This window comes from Palaemon carinicauda, chromosome 1 (genome assembly GCF_036898095.1).
Source record: "Palaemon carinicauda isolate YSFRI2023 chromosome 1, ASM3689809v2, whole genome shotgun sequence".
In the NCBI taxonomy this organism is placed as follows: domain Eukaryota; kingdom Metazoa; phylum Arthropoda; class Malacostraca; order Decapoda; family Palaemonidae; genus Palaemon; species Palaemon carinicauda.
Window position 1 is genome coordinate 273,252,813 of NC_090725.1, and position 17,500 is coordinate 273,270,312.

Here is a 17,500-nt window from a genome sequence, read left to right on the forward strand (position 1 = left end):
AGGAAAATTGGTTGTTGCAAGATTTCTTAATTCAGTTTGTTCGTTATTAAGTATCTGCTTTGCAGGATATTCTGTATGAAGTGTAAATCAATTAAACTTTCAATAATTAGTTTATTTCGGGCAACTGCTTTCTCCATATTTCCTCATTTTTTGCATATCGTTCTGTTTAATGCCTTTTGAGCGGAATTAGCCTCATTTCAGCTTTCAGTCATAAACCTGAAAATTATAGTTTTATGACCTTCGAGACCATTAGCTGTTATGAAAGTGTTTATGGTATAAATGGAAAACTCTCTCTCTCTCTCTCTCTCTCTCTCTCTCTCTCTCTCTCTTCGGAGCTTCAATCACCTATATTCAATGTATCACCATCTCTCTCTCTCTCTCTCTCTCTCTCTCTCTCTCTCTCTCTCCGGAGCATCAATCACTATATTCAATGTATCATCATTTCGTGAGTTAGGGTGAATATTTATGGTACAAAAGGTGAATGAAAGACTGAATGCCAAAAAGGAATTATATGAACAATAATGAATTTTATGAATTTTAGTGGTATACGAGTTGCTTAATTTACACATGGCTTAATTTATCCTTTTTTAAAAAGGTTTAATGTTCTGAACTTTTGACACTTTTTGAAAAAAATGGGATGCAAGTTTTCCATTCTAAATGTCAGCTTTTCAGTTAAATTTTTTTTCTGGTGAAGTAAATTTGATGAATGTAAAGATAAACAAAAACATAATCTTATATTTATTTTAGCGACTTTTTTTTTTCTACCCCCACATTTTTTCAAGTAAACACTCCACAAAATACATTTATTTACATATCTGAAGTTTGTATGAGTACATGAATTTATGAATTTGTCAACCACATATTTACCTTTTATTCACATGGAAGAAAAGTAGGGCATCATACGGTGTTTGCGTATTTTGATTGTATTTTGGACATGGTTCATTTGTATGAATAGAAGTTTTGCCCTGGAAGTATCGAATAACGTAACTGGACCCTTGTCAGATAGACGAGTTGAAACGCAACTGCTTTCGAGAGAATAATATAGATAACATGAAACTGATCTCTTGATGAATCCATTTGAACTTGTCAATCATTGTGAAGTCTTCCTGTCAATCATTGAATCTTTTTTTATGAGCATGATGCTGCTGATTATCTTATGTCGTGGAAGCACTTGAAGAGAGTTGTGACAGCTGTCGTTGTATTGGTCAGCTCTCGAATTTAAGTACTCACTGATACGTGCTCTTATGTTCTGTAGATTCTTTTTGCATTCAAGTACTTTTCTGTTCTGATAATGAAAATTTTATTTTTAGTTTTACTGTTTTACATTGAATTATTGATAAAATGTTTCTTACGGTTGGGAGATATTGGAATATCCTGTGAAACCATTTCACAGTTAGTGAATGCTGTAGAAAGCCATAATATGCTACAGAAGCATTCTCTCTCTCTCTCATTCTCTCTCTCTCTCTCTCTCTCTCTCTCTCCTCTCTCTCTCTCTCTCTCTCTAAACCACCAAGGTGTGACAATACACAAGGAAAGCATAACTTTTAGAGCCATGCAGCACGCTCGTAATTTTCCTTATAAGATCACATAAAGGTTATACAATCAACTACATATTCATACCGCAATTCAAGCTTATTAAAAGGATGATAACGAATGTTTTTGATTGAATGAGAGGTCGCTACGAATTTTACTTTCTTCCCCTTGTTTCTCACCATTACATTTACTGGCACTGATTTTTTAGTGTTAGTTCTTGGATGTGTTTAATTTTCAGGGTTCTTAATCAAACCAGCTATTCTTATTTAATGATCTCGTACGTCTGATGTATTTTTTATCCCTATAATTATTATTAATCCTCTTATAGTTAACTCCATATTAGGTATTAAATCTAGTTTTATTCCTTTTTTAATTATATTAGGCAGTCACTGACCACTGACCTAATTGCTTGACATCACTGAATGATCATCATCTATTCTTTAAGGTCTTGACCCTCAAGCTTCTTAAACCCCCCAACCCCCACTCCGAAACAAAATATTTACCTTTAGAATATGTTTGGTTGACTAGTGTATACCCCCATATGTAACTACAGATATTTTTTTTCTTCAAATGCCAGTCTTGAAAACTTTGTTAATAATATTCTTAAGCAGTGGACTGTACCATGGCCACCCACAGTTTTGAATTTGAGGTTCTCCGAAGATATAATCAAACTCATTCTTCAAAGAACCTCAAATTTGAAACAGTGGATAACCATGGTACAGTCCAGTGCTTAAGAACATCATTAACAAAGGCTTCAAAATGGCATTTAAAAAAAAAAAAAAAACTCATTAGCATATAGTGGCATAGATACATAAGTCAATCATATATATATATATATATATATATATATATATATATATATATATATATATCGTTGTGTATCTTTTACCTGCCTTCTTACCTTACACACATATGTATATATACAAAATTTAAATTTTTTTCTTTAATTTGATTATTCATTTCTTGTATCTTTATGAATAGGTATTCTAATGTATCGATATTTGTCATGGAATTTCCGTCATTTATGCTCGTTTTATAAAAATTAGACCTTTGGTGAATATCTTGTGAAAAGAATTGAGGACGATAGACCGTTAAGAAATTTGTATGCTGTTAATGTAAAGGGGGGTGAGGGGGTAGTACTAAATAGAATCGATGATAGAGGTAGCATATTATGGACAGTGTTTTTTAAATAGAAGAGGAGGGTTTAATGTATGAACAGCATGCTTCGACCATCTGCCGTTGAAATGTTTTTTTTAGGTGCATGACAAAACTATTATAACAGAAGTTTTCTGCGTCAGGAGTTCATCGGAGATCGAGCATATAAAGTTCGTTATGTCGGTGACTAATGTCTAGTTATTTATCAAGGGCCACGCATTGCTAGGGCAAACAGTTCTATGTTTAAAATAATAATACTTGCTTATCATTATCAAAGTTAACTTGAATTCTATGTTTATATTTTTTTTTTCCTAAATTTTCGTAAGTACGTGTGCCAAATAATTATTTTAAAAAAATTATAATACCGGTAAAATCGTTATCAATTAGTTAAGTGTATTTAAAGAGAATAATACGATGGTAAAACAAAATTATGCATTGGTATCCAAAGAAAATAAAATACCACTTGTATTTATTTATTGATAAAAGGGAACCTTCATCATGCTATAACTGGCAAACAGTAGATAAAGTTGCCTTGTGCTGTTTAAAGGTTGCGCATGATTGACAGAAGCAAGGGACAGGACAGTGTCCTGGAGACCGAAAATTTATACATATGATCAGCTCCCAAGCCCTCTCGCCACCCAAGCTAGGACATGGGACGACCAGGCAATGGCTGTTCACGTCTCAGCTGACACATAAGCCCCATCTTAGCTCACTGGGAATGTAAGGTTGTGAACTCAGGTGAAAACTTCTACGAGCAGTGAGCAAGACTCGAACTTCTGACTCAGGATTCGTGACTCTGAGACGTTAGCTTGTGAGCTGCCTTTTCATTGTTGTTATGTCAGTAAAATTTAGTAATGATTGTGTAATTAAGACACGATATTATATTCAGCTACTTGAGTTTGGTATGTGAGTTGGGCAATGTTAAGCTGTCATACTTGGCAAGAACCGCAAGAAATAATTACGAATTATATGTGAACATTCCTTGATCCTTCCATAAATTTTGGGAGTTATTACTTTTGCAGGGAACGTAATTGTTTTTTTACATTAAAGTCATTAGAGATTAATGCAACAGGCAATAAAATTTTGTAAAGTTCCCTAAGTTCTTTACTTTAACTATATATAATTTCCACTAAGTTCCAATAACTAGAGAAGGTTCTTTGATTTTTATGATCTTCCCTAACATCTCCAAGTTATATTTTGCAAATGGTTTCTGGGCTGTAAAGATTACAATCCATCTACTCTGTCATATCATAGGCATGTTAACTTCTTTTTTGCAATTTTTATCAGTATGGCTGTGTTGAAGTGACAAGAACACTGTCAAAACGTCGAGCCAGAGATCCTGTCTGATCTGTATCAATGACAAAGAACAGTGGTTGCGACTTCGTGATGAATATATTTCGTGCCACAAAAAGCTGTTGCAACTTCAGGCAAAAGTTGCCTGATATGAAGATTCCCTTACAATGAAGATGCTTTGAAAATTGAAGTAGCAACTCTTAATAAATGTCACACGTTATCCGTTACTCCTAAGGCTGGTCATGAAATGCTGGTGCAACTCAGTCAAGTGTTGCGTGCGTTGTCGAGTTGCTTGTCCAGATGGATGGCTTCTGTCAGCCAACCACTATCTCAAGCTGCTTGAAAGATATACCTGAGATGATTGATTTATTGTCTCGAGATGGATAAGTCGGTAGGGTAGCCTTGGGAACTTGTAGGAAGGGGGAAGGGTGTGCTGTGGTATGATTAAAACGTGAGTGTACTACTGGAAGAGGGGGTTGGAGGGGCTATGAGATATGTTACATGCGTGAGAGCATCAATCGGCTTCTGTGACTTACCGAAACATGCTGGCAATGTTTCCCACAGTCGTGTTCTCGATGCCCGGCCGATAAAAAAGTCAGATACCTGGGCAAAGAAGATTCTTCCACGAGATATTTCTCGGGTTCTCTATCTTGAGGAGAGATCTGAGGAGCTGAATACCACACCTGGTTTGTCATATCGACGCCCACATATCTCTACTCCTCATCGGCCAAAGTTTTTTTTCTCTGTTTGGAAGGACTGCTTGACGGTTGTGCATCAAGATTCCCTGCATATATGATGTATCATGGGCATTCTCTCTCTCTCTCTCTCTCTCTCTCTCTCTCTCTCCAGTTTTACAATATCGCACTATTATTTTACCATCTTCCCCATTCATTTTTTCCCTCCGTTAACCTCTTATGAAATTTAGTTTTATATTATATGCATACCTGTTTTAATTTCACTTTGAAAAAAAAATCCATATATTCTTTCCGTTATTTCGAATCTCAAAAGTAATTTGCACCCATTTTTTCGCACTAAAGCCTCTCTCTCTCTCTCTCTCTCTCTCTCTCTCAGTACCAAAGCGCTTATGAATTTGGATGTGTGCTCATGCGTGTATGTAAGCGATGATGCATCACCCAACGAACTTGACTCCTATAACGGACGCCGCATTTCTATAAAAATATCCTCACCAAGTGGTCCCGCCTCCCCTTAGCATGAGCTATGGACCTTTTTTTTTCTTCCCTGATTTTATCGCAGGTCTCAATGCAGATCTTAATTTACGTTTGTATTTCCTGTCAACCTGAGAGAGAGAGAGAGAGAGAGGAGAGAGAGAGAGAGAGGTTACCTCGACGAGGTCCTCTGTTCTGATGCTATGCATTTTGACTAATCAATGATTACTCTCCGTCTATTTTTTATCTTCTTATTTTCCTCTCCACATTAATTTTGATCCACAAAAGTCATTGCTTAAGGCCCAAGACCAAATAGTCCGAATGGTCGTAATGGATTTTAGAGAAAGCGCTCATTAGTCCTTCCTGGTCCGATTTCAGAATTGCACACGAATCTAGAGGAGAGAGAGAGGGTAAATTTTCATATTAACCGATTTCTTAAGCTAAAGTTTTTAAAAGATACAAAAAAGAAGATTTAATTGCTAAAAAATAGAGAAAAAGTAGTTAGTTATAAGAAAAAAGATTTGAGAGAGAGAGAGAGAGAGAGAGAGAGAGAGAGAGAGAGAGATAAACTTTCATTATAACCGATTTTGATACAGAAAATCTTGGTAACATTATAAGTTACAGATAAAGTTTAATGTCAGAGAAAAGGCAACTTGTTAAGCTAAAGGTTTTAAAAAAATATAACAAAGAGGAGTTAATTGCAAGGACGCAGGAAAAATATCTGGCCATAAGAAGAATTTGAGAGAGAGAGAGAGAGAGAGAGAGAGAGAGAGAGAGAGAGAGAGATAGAGAGAGAGAGAGGGGGGGATAAACTTTCATTATAACCGGTTTTGATACTGAAAATCTTGGTAACATATTAAGAGCTACAGAAAAAGTTTAATGTCAGAAGAAAGGCAACTTTTTAATCTAAAGGTTTAAAAAAAAAATACAATGAAGAGTTTAATTGTAAAGGATAGAGAAAAATATCTGGTCATAAGAAAAATTAGAGAGAGAGAGAGAGAGAGAGAGAGAGGAGAGAGAGAGAGAGAGATAGAGAGAGAGAGAGAGAGTTGGGCAACAGCAGCATCACCAGCATATGACCACTTTTGTCCAAAGGGAAATTTTTCCCAATGCAGGCTGCTGATTTGTCTTTGTGCGGATGCCCTCCATCAGTCATCCACGCCTCTGACTTCAAATACCTTTTCGGGCTCTCCCACTGTCAGGATCTCTTTGGTTTCTCTTCATTTTCCCATGAAGTGCAATTTACATTTTCAAGTTTCTTTGTCCATTGCATGCATTTGCTAATGGGAAAAGTGGTTATATGGTCAGGGGTCAACTTTTTTATTGAAAGCATTTACAGTTCTTTCGGTGTAACAAGATATCATATGCAGTTCCTATTCTACCTGCAATATGCCTCTCTCTCTCCTCTCTCTCTCTCTCTCTCTCTCTCTCTCTTTTGAGTAGTATCATTGTACTTTCTGGTTGAGATTTACTGTAGTTGATCGATTTTATTTACTTCTCCTATACAATATGGGTATCCAAAATGCACATTAGCTTACCAGGTTACGACTCGTGAAACAAAAGAACTATACAGTGTGTTAGTTATTCGAGGTTTGTAGTATTTTGTAAGTCTAGCGATTGTTAATGATCAATAGCAAGGATAATTATGATAGACTAATAACAATAATGACAATGAGTTACAACCAACGGCATTTATTTGCTTACAGAGCTTTTCACCAAAACAATGTATTTAGGCAACGTTAATTCATGAAAACGTTGTCAACATAAGTCCAATCCATGGTGCCGATATCGGACTAGCATCGTCATACCCTAGACAAGGGAGGATCAAGCAATGGACCCAATTCAACCTCCATTATTGATCCTTAATAAAGTTGTGTCAAATAATACAAACTATCTAGCCAAAAGGTGGCTCTTCGAACCGGGGACTCGCAAAATTTCTGTCTCCAACGTTTCTGCTATGTTACCCCACCTTTGTCTACTCTACACTATACTGTATGTAAGCTATCCAAAGGGAGCATGGGGGAATCCGTTTCAAACTATGAGCCTATCCCTATTGGCCCTTTCTCACTGCATTGATCATGTGAGGAAAGCTAATTGGAATTTAATGTCGTAAAAGTTAATAGAATTACCCGTAGTAACATAATTAGGTATTTTTTTTAATAGTATAAATTTTGCTTAGATTTTATATCAGGAAAACTGAAAATTTAAAGTTCAAACATTCGATATTAGCCATAGCCTTTAAAAGAGAAACGAAGCAAATGATTTCCATTCCTTTTGTTTGTATCCCTCTACAAATATATTGAAATATTTCTGAAGAGCCAGATAATTGCAATTGCTTCATGTATCTACATTTGTACTAATAGAGAGAGAGAGAGAGAGAGAGAGAGAGAGAGAGAGATTGCCAAAAAGATACTTTCTATATTTAATAGACAACATGAGTAATGACGAAAGCCATTTACCCAGAATGAAGGCGAGTTTTGGTTAAAGGCAGTGGGAGAGAAACAAAGAAAGAGGTATGGGTTAAATGTCAGGCAGTGGCATGTTTTTCACGGTCTGTTGCTTTTATTTGCATTCAGCGGATTTGTCTGATTTTGGGTCCTAGGGACTGGAGTGTCCAGACGTTTCAATTGTTCTTTTCCCCAAAATTGCTCCAATGTAGGTTCGTTCTGGTGAGATCATCTCTGGAAGGGACTTGGCGAACGTTTTCAAAATGAATTTCGAAAGTTGGAGATTCTGAGCATGTTGTCTACTTCTCGGTTTCCTCTGTGTATGGATGAGGAGGGTTATTTTAACTAGGTTTGAGGCACACAATATATATATATATATATATATATGTGTGTGTGTGTGTGTGTATATATACTATATATATATATATATATACATATATATAAATATATATATATGTGTGTGTATACTGTTTATATATATATATACACATACATACATACATACATACATACATATATATATATATATATATATATGATGATGATGATGATAGTTGACACTACATTTTGGGATTCCATTCCCATCATCATGGCTACATAAAACAAGAATTATTGATTAAAGAAGCAACATATAAAATGTTTGGTCAAAATACGGATCCTTCATAATCAGATTACCCAAACTTTTTAATATATAAAGCGTCATTTTTTATACTAACGAGTTCAGATGTGTCGCACAGCTCTTGCGACCCCTTTTGATCTTGTAATAATATGTTGCAGATATAATTATAATTTCTGCATGATAGAATTATTAAATTTAAGAAATTTATGATAAAACAGATAAACATTACTTATTTTTTTTCATGAAACTTTATAGTTTTGTTTTGCCAGTCTTTTAATAATTTGAGTTAGATTTGCTACCGAGAGCAGAACACAGTTTTTCAATCTTGAATCAGTCATTATCAACCTTATTTTGCTTTAGATAGATTTCATGAATAAGTTACTGATCATATCTATCTTTCGTTCTTAGATGACATATAATTCGTTTTCAATAGTCATCATCATCTTCTCATACGCCTATTAACGCAAAGGGCCTCGGTTAGATTTAGCCAGTCGTCTCTATCTTGAGTTTTTAATTCAATACTTCTCCATTTATCATCTCCTACTTCATGCCTCATAGTCCTCAGCCATGTAGGCCTGGGTCTTCCAACTCTTCTAGTTCCTTGTGGAGCCCAATTTAAAATTTGGTGAACTAATCTCTTTTTGGGAGTGCGAAGAGCATGCCAAAATCATCTCCATCTACCCCTCATCATGATCTCATCCACACACGGCACTCGAGATAGTTTATAGTTTCATTGTTTTAAAGTCAATAAGTTCAATTTTTTGTCATTATGCATCTTAACTATTTTTTTTTCACTAAGGGTAAATGGTTTTATAAACGGAAGTAGGGAGTTTCCCTCTTTAACAAAATCACGAAAACGGCAATGAAATGACTTAAAGAAATATTTTTTATCCAATATATTTTGTCAAATTACCTTTATCAGGAGTACATTCTTGCTTCGTGTACAATAATGAAACAATTTTTAAATATTTATACAATAATAGAAATATAAAAACTTGAGAGATGAGGTTGAAAACTTTAGATATTAAAAAAAGAAAAATCAAAGACGATGACAGAAACATTAAAGGACAAGCAAGAGAGTGAAAGAAGTGAGTAATAGGCATTTAGGCAACGTGCTGTGTTGTTGTTTCAAGATCTTTCAGATACCATTGATCTACGAAACATGACACCAATGATTGATGGTGTCATAAGGCCAAAAGGGTATATCAGGAAAGGTGAGGGTAAGAAAATGAGTAAGTGATGGGAATAAAAAATGAGAGGTGAAAATCAAGATTAAGATGTCATTGAGTGACAGTAATGATCATATGCACGTATGCCAGATAAGATATAAGGCAGTCAAAAAGGAAACGATAAAAAGAATAAATCGAATAATGAAAAGAGAGGAGCTGAGGTAGCAACAGTTTGAAAGAGAGTATGAAGTTGTATTACTGGGAAAAATTTATAAAGAAGTGTTGATGCCTAAATGGATGTGAGAATAGATTACTAGGAGATTCTGTCGTAAGTAGTCTTGGCTTGAGGAAGATTTAGAAAATGTGTTCGCTTGTAGTTTCAAACAATGGTAAATCCAATGAAAGTTATAGCTAATTGTCTTTATTTTATTGGATTAGTAGATTTTAATATGCACAGTCTATGTATTGGGATACTGTATCCAGTTTATCTATACATGCTTATTACTTTTCAGTATAATTTTTGTCATTTATCATTTATTGTGATTTAACAGTTATGATTTTTTTATCCAATTTTCTTTGATAGCTATACGTAAGATTCATTGCTATCTTTGTTCTCATTTAGACGTAATGTTAAATGCAGAAAATTATGATAATTTTATTTTAATTACTGAACCCCTCCCTGTTTGAGACCTACTACGTGGAAAATTGCACTTTTTATCATGGGTAATCTTCTAATCTGGTGATAATTCAAGAAGTTTGCCGTGATACATTGTGTCCCTTAGTTTATCATCTTGTGCAGTGAAATCTAGTATAACAGATGGTATAGTGTCTAGAATTTATCAGGTAGTTGTACCAATACAAATTCATGTATTGAGTATCTAGTTTGGTAAGAATAACTTCATATGGATTATGGATATTCCTTTGTTATTGTTATTATTAATAATGTCATTGTATGAATGAATATGCTGTAATGTACGCTGGTATTTTCATACTGGTCTCATTTTATGAATTTTGAAAATTGCTAATTAATGTGTTTGTCCTCGTTCTCTACCATCTGTACTAGAGGAAAGGTAATATCGTACAAAAGGTTAATTTTGTTGACAGTTTTCCTTTAAACCCGATCCAGGTTAAAGTTTACAAAACCTGTTTATTTTTTATGAATGAATAATTCTTTATTTTACAATGATGATTCAGTAAGACGTTGAACGAAGAAGTGGATAGACTTAAATGTGAGCAGCAGTAGGGCTGATTTAGAGTTGATACGCATAAATTTCCTATTGGCTCTCCTAACTGCCAAGTGTTGTTAATGTTGAGTCAAGATGGCATGATAAGCGACCGCAGGTGGCCTAGGGCTACTACAAATACTACTAACCCTCCCCCCTCCTCCTCTACTACTACTGCTATACTATCCACTACTACAGCTTCTCCTACCTCCTCTTCTTTATCGGGTCATGGGGTGTAAACATAGCCAAGTCGCTCGTGTTGGGTAAACCGATACCCCCAACCAAATCTGTCGCCTTTTAACCTCTTCAACCGAATGTGCTCTCACCGGAGGTACCCCTACAGAGGACCAGGAGGGTGCATCGATGGTGGTATGCGGAGATTGTTTTGGTATTGTTATGCATAGGGGACTTAGTGCTATCCTGCTGAAGAGCATCGGGAAAGACAAGGAATAGTAGAAAGGGATCTTTTCAGCTTATCGCGTATATGGACGTTTAACAGTGCAGTGGCGGAAACTCTCCAAGACAATGCAGTACTTCTTAAGAGCTCTGGTTTATCTAAATCCCCTGAATTTTGTCCGCTCCTAACCAATTCCTCCATCACCGTAATCCCCCTTCCCCATCCTCTTACTTTCTTGGTCTTTTTTTAGTCAACCCTTCGCCTCCTACCGAGAGGCTGCTACTATGCACGTGCGTTTGGGAAGTATTGTTTGTTTGTGGGAAAACATTTGCTCTGTTTGCTGATGTAGCTGTATTGAGAATTACAGTATAGTTTCACTGCACAATGTTCTCTAATTTTTGTTTTATTGTAATATATAGAATTTGTACTTAATGGATTCTGTATAGTTTCACTTTACAATGTTTTCAAATTGTTTCTTTATTGTAATATAGAATGTATACTTACTGGATTCTCTAACACGCATACACACAGACAAACATACACACATATTATATATATATATATATATATATATATATATATATATATATATATATATATATATATATGTGTGTGTGTGTGTGTGTGTGTATATATATATACATACATATATATATATATATATGTGTGTGTGTGTGTGTTTATGTATGTGCGTAAATATATATATATATATATATATATATATATATGTGTGTGTGTGTGTGTGTGTGTGTGTATATCATATATATATGTATATATATATATATATATATATATATATATATATATATATATATATACACATATGCAAAAGAACCACAAGGAAGATGAAAACTGAGATTATATGATTAAGTCCTCAGAATTGTCTCGAAATTAGTCAAGACTTAATCGTATATTTTCACATTTCATTTTCCCTGTGGTTCTCTTTCATCTGAGCATCACGTTTCCCTGTGATTTCTCCGTATATATATGTATGTATGTATATATATATATATATATATATATATATATATATATATATATATATATATATATATATATATATATATATTCTTCAAAACTTGCATCATTAAATGTAACAGATCTCTGGCATTATTTAATTTTTTTTTTTTTGTCAAAATGTTCTAGCTCTCTGTGGAATTTCCTTGACTCATCAGGATCTTTTGTATTGTTGATCTCCTTAGCTCTTGATGAAGTTAAAAATTATTTCTCTATTGTTTGCATTACTTAAAGATTCCGTCATTCTATTTTTGGTGACTGTTTATCATCGTCTGTACTTGAAGCGGGATAAACAATTTATGAATCTCTCGTATTTCATAATGATTAATAGAATATAATTCTTTTGTGCTTCAACAACTGTGTATAAAGTAAATATTATGTTGACGGAAGGATTTCATGTAAAAATGTCATTTGAGTCGTATTTCTTTCTCAGCATTAAATTTAATTGCCATGAATATATCCATTAGAAAACTTAAATATGAAAATTATGAGCATGTTTTGAAGTAAATTATGTCCTTTCTTAATCTAAAGCAATCCTTATATAAATGATTATAGTTAAGATTTCTTATCCTGTTTAAAAAATGATGGTCGTATTCGTTTTTTTGCTTCCTTACATTTGTTAGAGAGAAAATGTTCAGCTTAGAACAGTTGTGGTATGACTTATAAAATCTAATCCATCTATCTATCTATCTATCTATCTATCTATCTATATATATATATATATATATATATATATATATATATATATATATATATATATATATATATATATATCTCAGACATGTTCTTCCACTCGCCAGTCTATATCCGCGAGTGGCTTTGGAGGTGAACAAGAGTGATAAACCCACGTGCTTTAAAACTGTCACTGATAAACATCAACATTAACAATGCAAGGGCATATGGTTAACCATTTATTTCTATTTGCTCGATTCTATTCTCGTCGAATTACTTTCTTATATGTAACTTTTGTTGCAAATGTAACATCTTTTAAGATTTTTTAAATTATTTATTATTTAATAAATTTATTACGCCCAAAGACGTCAAACAAAGTTACATATTGGCAGTTACATACAGTTCATCAGAAATCAACCTAAAAAGAAAAATTACAGCATTGAATCATCAGTGTATCGGTTACAAAAATAACATATATGAGATCGTATTCCATTATCACAACAACTGCAACAGACAGTTTAGCAGCCACCAGAGTGTGGATGACGAGTCAAAATTACGTCTAGGTGGTCATCTTTGAGTAACTATTGACAGGTTTGAAGTAAAATTTTGTCCTTGAGGTAACAGATTCCTGACAGTGGGGCAATGAAGACAGTAGTGTTTAAGGTTATTGGCATTAGCAAGGTTACACAGTTTACATGAGTTGTAGTGTGGTATATCTAGTGTCTGTCCTCTCATTCGCTTTCGCATAGAACCTAGACGCCATTTTCAATCATAATCCAAATGTCCCGTGGCTTTCTCTTAGTTAGTCATCTACCATCTTTTTGAAAACGACCCTATGGTTTTTCAAATGTAATTTTAGGCCTGAAAAGGGACGAACTGAACGTTCCCTACCTAACCAAACGGACCTGCGACCTCCCTTTGCGGGTCACCATATCCTTAGCTTAACCAAAATGCCTGACTTTATTTTTTTGTGTTAATCCTAGGTTATCCACTAAATTCGGATGTCTTGTAAACGCATTGCTCGTTCTAGTTAGTCTTTCCATCTAGACTCGCGAGTGCTAGAAGCTTTGTCTAGAGCAAAATCAAATTCTACTCCGCTAACGCATGCTGCGTAAAAATGAGAACGTCTTTATTGATGTTTCACATTTTATTGTTATATACGAGTACTTTCCTCTATCATAAAAATTGCGAACGTTAAAATTATTATTGAGATTCGCAATTTTTAAATTACGACCGTTTTACTGGTAACATGAAACTGAAAAAGTAGTTCGTTTAGTTTATTTGAAGTTAATTCTTCTTGGTTTTTAAGCTTTTTGGCCAAATAAGTTTCATTTTACCTGTAGTTTTTTTCTTTTTTTATGCGGTTAAACTTGATTACCTGCTCTTTCTTTGTGTACTTTTATATCATGCTAATTTGTCAAGTGCCTTCCCTCTTTTTCTGGAACGAGAGAGAGAGAGAGAGAGAGAGAGAGAGAGAGAGAGAGAGAGAGTAAAAGCGGGCTTGAGTATCTAATAAAGCCGTGTGTCTATTTATTTATCTATGGGAAGCATCGGAGTCAGCCATGAATGTGACTCCGGTAATCCAATAGTAATGAAGTGACAGCCGTAAAGTTGCCGTAGCTGACAGTGCAGAGAAACTTTCCTGACAGGTCGAAGGGGTTGGCCCACTCGAATGTCATCTCATCTACATAGACCGAACTACATAGGCCTATATGGAATCAAGCTGTCTTCAGAGTCACGCGGGCATAGAGAGATGCGGCCCTAAGGATCTGGGCCTTATTCGAAAAGTCTGAATTTTCGTCTTTTTCGCTTTTCGTCCGCGACTGTCACAGCGACTACGGAGAGAACGGCGTCGCGTCCGCTCTCGTAATGTGATAAATGCCATTTTTCAGCGTCGTCGACGGGGACGGTGATGGGGTTACGTTACCGTCATCTGCATCCTGAAGACGACGACACTTTTTTTTTTTTTCTTTTTCTAATGGGGACCAGATATTCTGTAGAGAATGTACGCCTCGCATCATCCAGTCACCGATATATGTCTAACGTCTTTGTTATTCCTTCTTACGTAGACGAGGGCGAGATATTTCAGTACAACTTCGATACTATCTTCAAGGAGTACATTTATGTTTAATTCAATCAACCTTCACATAGTAGTGTACGCGACCCGTAAAAAAAATGACGGCTAAATAATTAGATAGATATGCACACAGAGATTTAAACTTTCCCACTGATCCCCCTTTCCTAATCATCTCATAAGGGCATGACTGCTCCATTCTCCCCCTACCCGAGGGACTGGGAGAGACAGATTAGTCATTCGTTTTGAAGGCCGCTCAGCGTGACCGGAAAGGAATATACAGTATGTATATATATATATATATATATATATATATGTGTGTGTGTGTGTGTGTATATATATATATATATATATATATATATATATATATATGTGTGTGTGTGTGTGTGTGTGTGTGTGTGTATATTTATATATATATATATACGTGTGTGTATATATGTGTGTGTACAGGTATATATACCCAGACATGTTGGATCAATTTTTTATTGAAAATAAAGCATTAAGAAACTGATTTCGTTGGTATATAATATTTTGATATGCTAGTGCTTGAGGGTTAGGTTTTCTTTTTTCCTTTTTGTTTTTGTATACGAGCACTAATATATGCGTTCTGACCAGTATTCATTTATTGGTGTACTCCTTACTTAGAAGTACAAGTTTACAGTACATCAATATTTGGGTTTATCTAGGACTGTTCATTATATTTTTTTTATTTTAATTAATGGTTTTACACACATATTTATTTTATATCACGTTTTGCTTTCTGTTTATAGATGTTACTGAAATTGTGACCACAGCGCCCGCCCGACTTTTGAAATGGTAAATCAATTTAACTGGGCTGTCTCACTGGGTGGCAGAGTTCCTGACTCATGTTTGCTAGATCCAGCATAGCCTCTGGTCAAGCGACCATCGATATACTCAACTGTAATTAGATATCAGAGTCTGCTGGAGTAAATAAAAAAAAAAGGGGGGGGGGATAATGCTAGTATCCTCATCTCCAAAAACTTGCGAATTCGAGCAGGACTTTGGAGATGAAAATACTAGCTCCAGAACGTTTTATTCTACTCCAGGAGACTCTGATACCCATTTACAGTAGAGTAAAATTTCGGTCGCTGTGTGTGTAATATGTATGTGCACGTGCACGCTTCCTGCGTAAGAAAACAAAGAGGAAGACAATGAAAATCAGTTTATATTTTTATACCTCTGTATGTATATATATATATATATATATATATATATATATATATATATATATATATATATATATATATATATATATACAGTATATAAAAATAAGATCATTCTTAATATCCCGAATAGAGACAAGAACTGAAGTGGAACATGACCACAGTTTACATAGGCACTGGCATACCTATGCCTGATACTCTCACTGCTGCTGTTTGTGCTGATTCTTAATTTGCACATATCTCGACCGATGAATTTTAAAACTACTGAGCCCCTGCTGGTAAAAATTTTGGGGCAATGTCAGAAAAAGTCGAAACGTCAAGTACCGACTCCAGTGATGTTACCCATGGTTCCAAAGTTAGAAGCTAGTTACAATCATCGAGAGAAGCCAAATTGGAGCATGACGATGATTACCTGTAGATAGTCGGGCTTACACAAACGAAATGTATAGAAAGATATTGCAATTTATTACATATAGTGTTTGCTACTGTGTAATGTGAAAATTATTTGACTTTGCTACTGTAAAACGCAAAATTGGTTTTCTAATGATTATGCAAGGGACTAGCATAATTTTTAAAATTTTAGGTTCAGTAAATATTATTATTATTATTATTATTATTATTATTATTATTATTATTATTATTATTATTATTAACACCTTTACATTCATATTTAATGGAATTATAATTTGATTAAAGGGGGGTTTTTGATAGCATGACAATGTAAAAGAATTTGAAGTTCACTTTCTAATTCCCCATATTTGTTCTGTTTGCAGTGAAAATATTTGAACATGCCACTGCCCACGGTGACGTTTCCCTCCGTGATTGGTCGATGAAACATGTCCCGGATGTTTCCTCAGTCAGGTATTTTGTCATATTTCAATTTTCTGGTTTTATTTCAGGATGTTTGTTGGCTTCTTTTTTACTATGTTTATAGCCTTTTATCTTATGCATTCGTATATTGTAAGAGTGCGGCTAGAGCATAATTATACCCTAGATTTTTATTTTCTCTCTCTCTCTTCTTCTTTTTTTTAGAAGTACGAAGGTGCTATTCTTTGACCGTTGTTTTTAGCAAAACCTACAGAAGGTTCTCTAATCTGGATTGGTTAATTACCACTCTAACTTTCACCTTGCTCCATATCCGTGTGTAGTTCAGCAACTGATACTGCAGATAGAATTGGTTCAATTTGGGTCGACATTAACTTGTCTTGATACCACAACAAAATATGTTGAATTTATAGAAGTATTTTCGTCAATACCAGTCAGTTAATTTGAAGACATGAATTGCCTTGTGCATATTACCAGTCATGAAATCTCTGAATGAGGAAGGAATCTTTAGGGACTTGAAATTAGTAAAAACACCCCAACGGTAGTAAAAAGTAATTTAGGAATATGTCACATTACATATATAATGTTCATAAATCATCACATTTTAGACTTGGCCGCCAATTTGTATTTCAGGATTTGCGTAGGATATGATGATATATGTCGCAAGTATTAATTATGGACCATATTTTAGTAAAGGCTGAGTTGTATTTTTTAATACAGTTATTA

General features: G+C 34.6%; 1 long non-coding RNA gene across 1 annotated transcript in view; it reads left to right on the forward strand.

The window, feature by feature from the left end:
* LOC137644697 (uncharacterized) overlaps positions 1 to 16,810 on the forward strand; it is a 306,181-nt gene extending 289,371 nt beyond the window's left edge. Inside the window, exon 5 of the long non-coding RNA XR_011045181.1 lies at positions 16,723 to 16,810. This is a non-coding gene — a long non-coding RNA (uncharacterized lncRNA). The remainder of the gene's footprint in view (positions 1 to 16,722) is intronic.
* The last annotated feature ends 690 nt before the right edge of the window (positions 16,811 to 17,500 follow it).